Source organism: Carya illinoinensis, chromosome 8 (genome assembly GCF_018687715.1).
Source record: "Carya illinoinensis cultivar Pawnee chromosome 8, C.illinoinensisPawnee_v1, whole genome shotgun sequence".
Taxonomy (NCBI): domain Eukaryota; kingdom Viridiplantae; phylum Streptophyta; class Magnoliopsida; order Fagales; family Juglandaceae; genus Carya; species Carya illinoinensis.
In genome coordinates, this window is record NC_056759.1 from 36144967 (window position 1) to 36152962 (window position 7996).

Genomic DNA, 7996 nt, shown 5'->3' on the forward strand with positions numbered 1-7996 from the left:
AAATACTTAATATTTAAATTAAAACAAACATACTTAAGACTTAATAATAGTTAAATATTTAATATTAAAATTAATATTACTTAAATTTATATTAAAATACTTAATATTTAAATTAAAATACACATACTTAAGACTTAATGATACACATACTTAATATTTAAATGAAAATACAAATAGTTAAGACTTAATAATACTTAAATACTTAACTATTTAACTAAATAATACTTAAATTTACATTAAAATATTTATAGTACTTAAATATTTAAGTAAATTAAAATACTTCCTAATACTTAATAATTTTGTTTTTGCTGTATTGTTATATTACTCATATGTTTTTGTTATTTGATATATGTTAGCATATTTTGCATTGTTGTTTCATCAAAATAAACGTTAGACCCGTTCGAGAGTTATCAATCTAGATGAAAACTTGATTGATAACTCTTGAATTTTTCAGATTGGTCAGTTTGGGATTGTAAGATTATTCTCGCAAACTATCAAACTGAATCTGTTAGAATCCAACATTATGATTTTGGTAGAGTCATCTCTTGTTCTCCGGATATGCAGTTTCGGTGATGGTACATCGACATGTTACGCGTCAATGCACACGACCAAATAAGCATATTTGGGGAACTATGGAGAGATGCTGTTGAAATTTTGTTGGAAGTGATAGATAATAGTTTCTAGGTTGGCGACTATGATCTTACAATCCTGAATAGGATAGGACCAACTACTCAGTGAAACATGGCATACTGCACACGTGATAGATGATTGTCATGCTAGTTTGTTGATGCACACGTGAATGTTTGTAATAAGATGGTCGACATGGATAAGAGTTGGATGTAAGTTAGTGAACGATTGAGTCAGAATTACAATATATATGCTAAAGGTGTTAAGAAATTTTTGGAGTTCGCATTGGATACATGTGATAGGAATGGGCATATTAGATGCCCATGCCGGGAATGCATTCTCATAAGATAGACTTTGTGAGAGAGAATCTATTTGTCAAAGGTATTGACAAGGGTTATACTGATTGGGTCTTATATGGAGAACCATATCCAACGTTATTCGAGGCTCCACATGCAGAAGAAAACATTGATGAAGATGTATATCCAGAGGTTGTTGGAGATGAATACAATGAGGATATGGAACAAATATTGGATGACATTGGAGTGGAAATATTTGTGGATAATGGTGACACACAGACACATCAAGTTCAAATGATGCGGGCCATAACACTTTCTCTTGTTGTAGAATGATTCACACCATGAGCTATACCCAGGATGTAAAAGACATAGTAAGTTGTCATTTTTCATAAGACTACTTCATATAAAATCAATGTGCCGATTATCTATTAAGGCTGTCAATATATATGTTGCTCTAACTGTTTAAAGAGGCACTACCATTAGACAATAGTTTACCTTGTATAAAAAGTTGCAATGAGGACTCAAGTTTGATTACAACATAATACATGCACGTAAAAATGATTGCATATTATTTTGGCAAGAGAATGAGTAGTTGATCGAGTGTCTCATATGCCACGAATCAAGATGGACATCTAAGAAGCAGAATATGCCGTAAAAGGTCGTACACCACTTTCCATTAATGCCTAGATTATAACGATTATTTATGTCACGCACAATGGCTATAGACATGACATGAAACTCATCATCTAGAGTCATGAACGAGGATGTTTTGTCACATCTTGCTGACACTCAGATGTGGAAGGAATTTGATTAGGAATACCCATGATTTGTTGAAGAACAGCATAATGTGTGACTTGGGTTGGCAACACGAGTACTAGTCATAATACTTGGCCGATAGTACTTATGCCGTATAATCTACCACTGTGGAAGTATGTGAAAGATCAATATTTCATGATGAGTTTGCTCATTCCAAATCCAAGATCCTCAGGAAACGATATAGACATACACTTACAGCCATTGATTGCAGAATAGAAAGATTTGTGGGAGAATAGAGTTGTCACATTTGATTAATCAACAAACAAGTCATTCAAGACACATGATGTCGTGTTATAGGTAATAAATGATTTTTCCACTAATAAAAACTTGATAGGTTGGAGTACTAAGAGAAAAATGGTATGTCAACTTGTAACAAACATACACAGTCTGAATGGCTAATATATGGGAGGAAATTATGTTTCATGGGCCTAGGAGTGTAAAAATAAACCAAAAAATTGGCCCAAACTGGACCCGTTGGTTTCATCTGGTTTTCAACCGGTTCGGTCCAGAATTAGTTCTTTCATTTTAAAAACTGGTCAAATCTGGTCTGGAATTGGTTTTACGTTTTCCAACACCGGACTCGACCGATTCACATGTTATATATATTTTTATTAATTTTTAATATTATATATAATATATTTTATATATAATATATATGATTATGTATGAGAAAATATATTATAATTTATAACATAACATTTTAATCTTAAACATAAATATTTATTTGATCATATGTTTTAAATATAAATATATATATTAAATACATTTTATTGTCTAATAAATTCTCAATACATTTCTTTCAATAAATATATTAGTTATACTAATATACTTAATATATTAAAATTAGAAAACTAGACTGAATTGGACCGAAACCGATAAAATCGGATGTACCTGTTTACGAGGGTAATTGGTACATAATTGGTTTTTAAAAATATAAAATCGGAACATACCGGTTTAGACCTAGATTTTGTCCAAAACTGAACCGGACCAGATTGGTTACACCCCTACATAGGTCATTGTCAATTTTTACCTAGTGACCATAAATGGCATGAAAATTCTAGAATGTTTGATGGCACTGTTAAATGGTGCAATCCTCCACCATATTTGTCTGGCGAAGATGTACTTGCACAATTTATAGATGTCGGTTGCAATGAATTTGGTAAAAAATAATAAAAGAAAAAATAAATTACAAATGAGTTGAATTGGACAAAGAAGAGTATATTTTTTGATCTCCCATACTAGTCAAAGTTTAAATTGCAGCATAGTCTCGATGTTATGTATGTTGAAAAAATATCTACTAATCCGTGTCAGGAACATTAATATCAATTGAAGGAAAAATGAAGGATACATTAAACTTAAGGAAGGATCTAAGCAGTTGGGAATAAGACCGAAAATGCACTTACAACAAAATTGTTCGTCTGTCTACTTGCCAATTGGATGGTATACATTGTCAAGGAACAAAGGGGCTACATTTTGTGAGTACATTTTGTGAGTGGATAATGAAGATTAAATTACCGGATGGTTATGCCTCGAACCTAACAAGGTGTGTGCGAACAAATTACTGGAAAATAACTGGATTAAAAAGTCATAATTGTTGTAACAGTCCGTTAGAAATTCAAGGGTAGAATTTCTGTAAGCTTTAGAAACCTCGTAAAAATCCCATAAGTTTTCACAAATCGACTAATCGCATAAGTTTTAGTCTGCCAGCATAATCAATATTATCACTCACTATGGTGTCAAAAGTGTGATTTTATTTATTTGAAATAGTTAGAAGTGTCTGAATTCATTATGGTTTATGCCATTAGACTCAGTTGATTATTCAGGATTTTATAGTGCAATAATCCCATTTTTAGTTTTCGGAAGATATGCTAGTTCAAAAATGCATTTTTGTTTCTTTGAGGCACTTCGGGGTAGAAATTCGATAAACGAATTGCACAGTAGGTTTGTACAAATATCTAAGATTTTTTCAATGTAAAGTTTATTTTTCACCTTTTCGAAGTGAATAGTAATCTCAATAGTACCACCTAGTGTTGTGTTTTCAAAAGGATAGTGTGGTATGTTCAAATTAGGTTAGACAAGTTTTATTTGGATACTTGACAAGATCTTAACCACACTTGATGAATAGTATTGGACACTTGGCACCATGAGGAACCATTAGATGGATTTGTGAAAGAAATCAAGGTGTGAGATCATGCATTTCATATGATCAACCAAACTTTTCCAAACCAAAGCAAGTTTATACCCTAGTGAAACTCTAAATGGTTGGAATTCAATTGAAACCCCAAAAGTTTGGTTGAAACCAAAACCCTAAACAATTTTCCCAAACCCTAAAGTTGGCCTCCCAAATCTGATTTCTAGCATTATGTTAATCACTTGATTAAATCACTTTCACATGCTATTAATTCATCAAATCCTTGTTATGAAATCATTATCCAACTTTTTAAACCTTAAAAATTTGATTGGGCTAAGAAAAATTAGATTTGGGCTTAACAGCATCCCAAACCCTAAATTGAAGCCTACTTTGTTGAGGCCCATGAATTTGGTCACCTTGGCAAAACTTTTTGAAGAAATTTCCTCCTTCACATGGCAGAATATCCATTACCCTTGGCTGCATCCAATAGTGCTTTGATGTGAAGGAGAAATCTACCTCATCACCCTCCACACCTCACAGCTGCAGGAGGGCAGTCCTTGCCCCTCATTATTCTCCACTTTATGTGACATAGCCACCTCCAATCAAGAGTCATTCAAGCCCATAACTTCCTCCTCCAGAGGTCTAAATTCGTGCAAGACACATCTCACTCTTTTTTATCACTTTTTCACTCCATTCTTAGAGATAAGCCCAAAAGAGCTCTCTTGGGCAAATTTCTGGGTCTCTTTGTGTGGCCATTGTCAACCCTTTGTAAGTATTTTCTCACTATGAATCCTTCATAAAAGTTGTTCATAGTTGTGTTTAGTTTCCTTGGATATCTTATTCATCTCATTCCATGGTTATTAGATTGGTAAAAAGTATTTTTAACCATATAAATGTCATTCTGGGTGTGAAACAGGAGAGTATGTTATGTTTTGTAATTTTTGACCAAGCTAATGACCATATCTTGGTCAAAAAATTTTATGCAGTGGTATTAGCATGTGTTTATGAATGTTGATTGAGGTTATATTGCATAACTAAAGTTTTTATGATAGATTTCTATAGATCTAGAAACTTGAAAACTGTAAGTGAAAAGACAGTATTTGTTTTGAGAAAGTTTGAATATTTCATGATCTAATCTTACTCCAGAGGTTTTGATATTTTTATGTCATGATCCTTAGCCTCTTATATACATATTAGGATGTTATTGTAAAGATATTTAGTATTGGTTTCAAAGATATGATTTTTCTATGCAAGAGAATTTCGGTTAGGCCTAAGATTTGATATTTTTGGGTTATATCCACATTTTATTAATTTTTAGCCATGTGACTTTAAGTTTGATGGTTGAATATTCATTAGAACACATTTTAAATAATGTGATGTTTTAGTTTGAAAATCTCATCTTTTTAAGCCATTGATCAAGAGATTTATCAAAGTTAGTTAAGAAAAATTGGACTAAGTGTAAAACCAAAACTCCAAGTGTTGTTTTGTGATTTTTGGTAACTTTTGTTTGATGATTTAAAGCATCATTGATCTTAGGATGATGTTATGAATATGTTAGAAGTAAAATTTGATATTTTTTGAATTCTTGGAGATTTTTTGATTAAGGTCAAAACTTGTGATTCAAGGGTTTGGTTTGTTGTTAAAATTTTTTGGTCTTTTTACAAAAACGTTTGGTGTTGATGATTAGCTTTTTCTTAATGAATGTTTTAAGTATTATTTTAAACTTAGGATTTGAAGAGATTTGTTACAAAATTTTGGTTTAATCACGAGTTTTAAAGTTAGAAGAAATTGCAATAAAAATCAAGAGAAATGACATATGAATGTTTCAACCATAGTGAGTTTCTCATAGTTTTAAATTGTTTTAAATTTTTCCAAACTGATATTTGAGTTTAGGATAAATTTTAAATGAAGAATATAAATTTTGATAATTTTTGGAGTTACGATATGAAATCCTTAAGTTAGAGGTAAAATGATCATTTTTTTACATATAAAGAGTAAAATGGTATTTTATCATAAGTTGTTTCTTTTATACGTTTCTAATTGTTAGTAATTAAATTTATAATTTTTAGAATACCCTCTTACAGTTCCTTAAGTTTCGCATTTTATTTTCGTAGAGCGCTACAATCGAGGTAAGTTAGCTCTTAACTTATTATCAGTTTACTGTGTTTGTGTGATGGGTAAGGAAACTATAGTTTATATTTGTATGTTGGCCTATATGTCATACCATGCCATGTCATTACATGTTTATCTGTTATACGAATTATTTTGTCACCAAATACTTATCTGTTACACAATATATTCTATTACATATTGCTAGCTATTATAAGTATGTCACATTACGTTTTCCATCTATTACATGTATGTCATGTCACGTAATATTCACTATTACATGTTACAAAATATTGTTTGTACATATTATGACATGTTACAAAATATTGTCTGTTATATGTATGCCATGTTATGAAATGTTTTCTATTATGTCTATATCTCAAAGTACATCATGTCTATCATCTTACGTTCATGTCATGTTAGGACTTATGTCCTCTCATATTCATGTCACGCCCCATCTTGAATACTATTTCTGTATCTCGAGAACAGCCATGTTAAGTTATTTATGTCAATCACGACCCTAAGTGCTAGGATGAGGTAATATCCTATTCGAACTCTTTTGTTCATGTTAGAGTGTCTAAATAGGTGTAGAATTTTCTAAGTTGATGAAGTACAGTCAACAGGTTGCAAATAAAACCTAACTAACTAGTCATCGGAGCACTTCAGGCACAAACATCGATGGAACAATATTTTACTTGACGTGTGTCCATAGCAATTGTGACACAAATAATTCATGAGGCCGCAACAATTGTGAAGTATGAAGTATGGGGCCACAACAACTGTGGTGCATACACTACGTGAGACACATCAATTGTGACACGTAGAATAAATGGGGCTATAATAACTGTGGAGTATGTATTAATGCACTCATAGTTGGTGTAGATGTCTGTGTTGTGATGCAGTAATCGGTAGGAACACATGGCTCTAGAGGACCTAAGTAGCACCCTATTGACTTTAATTGTGCATTCATGCCTTTACTGCCATGCATGCATTATTAATCTGTGTGTGAGTTTTTTGTTAACTTGATGAGATTTGTAATCAAATCTCACCGTAGTAGTCCCAACTACCATTCCCTTGAATGGTAGGCGATGTGTCACAATCAGAGCAGGTAGCAGACACTAGGAGACTAAAGAAGATTGACTAGATGCTGCAAACGTGACGTAGAGCTTACAGCTTCCATAGTTAGCCTTGTTATGCAAGTTACTTGATGAACTCGCTTAAAAGTATATTTTGATAATGTAAATATGGAGTCTGGTCTTCCTTATTTTGAGATTGCAGTCTTTTGAGACTCGTATTATAATCATGGATGTTTATTTTGTTAAGTATGTATGGATTACGCTTTGAGATATTATAAGTTTGTTGTATAGTATTGCTCAAAAAAAGTTATCCAAATGCTAGATGCATGTTAGGATCATTGTATCTTATATGTCATGAAAAGGGGCAGGTAACCTTGTCCTTTTATGGATAATTCTGGTAGAACATAATTTAATTCAAACGAAGGGCCTTCACGACACACCTCTAATACTTCGATACACCCTAACTTCGACGAGTTGCTAGGAATTGCAAGAAAGCCACTTTATCCAAACTGTACAAACTTCTCAAAGCTATCATTCTTATTCAAATTATTTCACATAAAGACAGTTGGTGGTTGGACTGTGAAGTCTTTTGACATAGTTATAAAGCTTTTGCAAGCAGCATTTCCTCATGCTCTGTTCCCTGCCTCATACCATGAGGCTCGCCACTTACAGCAGGGTTTGGGCTTTAGTTACACAAAGATATATGTATGCCCAAATGATTGTGTCTTGTTTTGGAAGGATCATACTGATAAAGATTAGTGCTCTAAATGTAATGCATCTAGGTGGGCCTCAAGTAAAATTAACCAACAGAGGATATTCCAAAAAGTCCTCCGATATTTCCCTTTGAAGCTACGATTGCAAAGGTTGTTTATGTTAAAGAAGACTGCCCAAGATATGAGATGGCATGTAGAAGAGCATCTTGACGATCCCAACTTCATGAA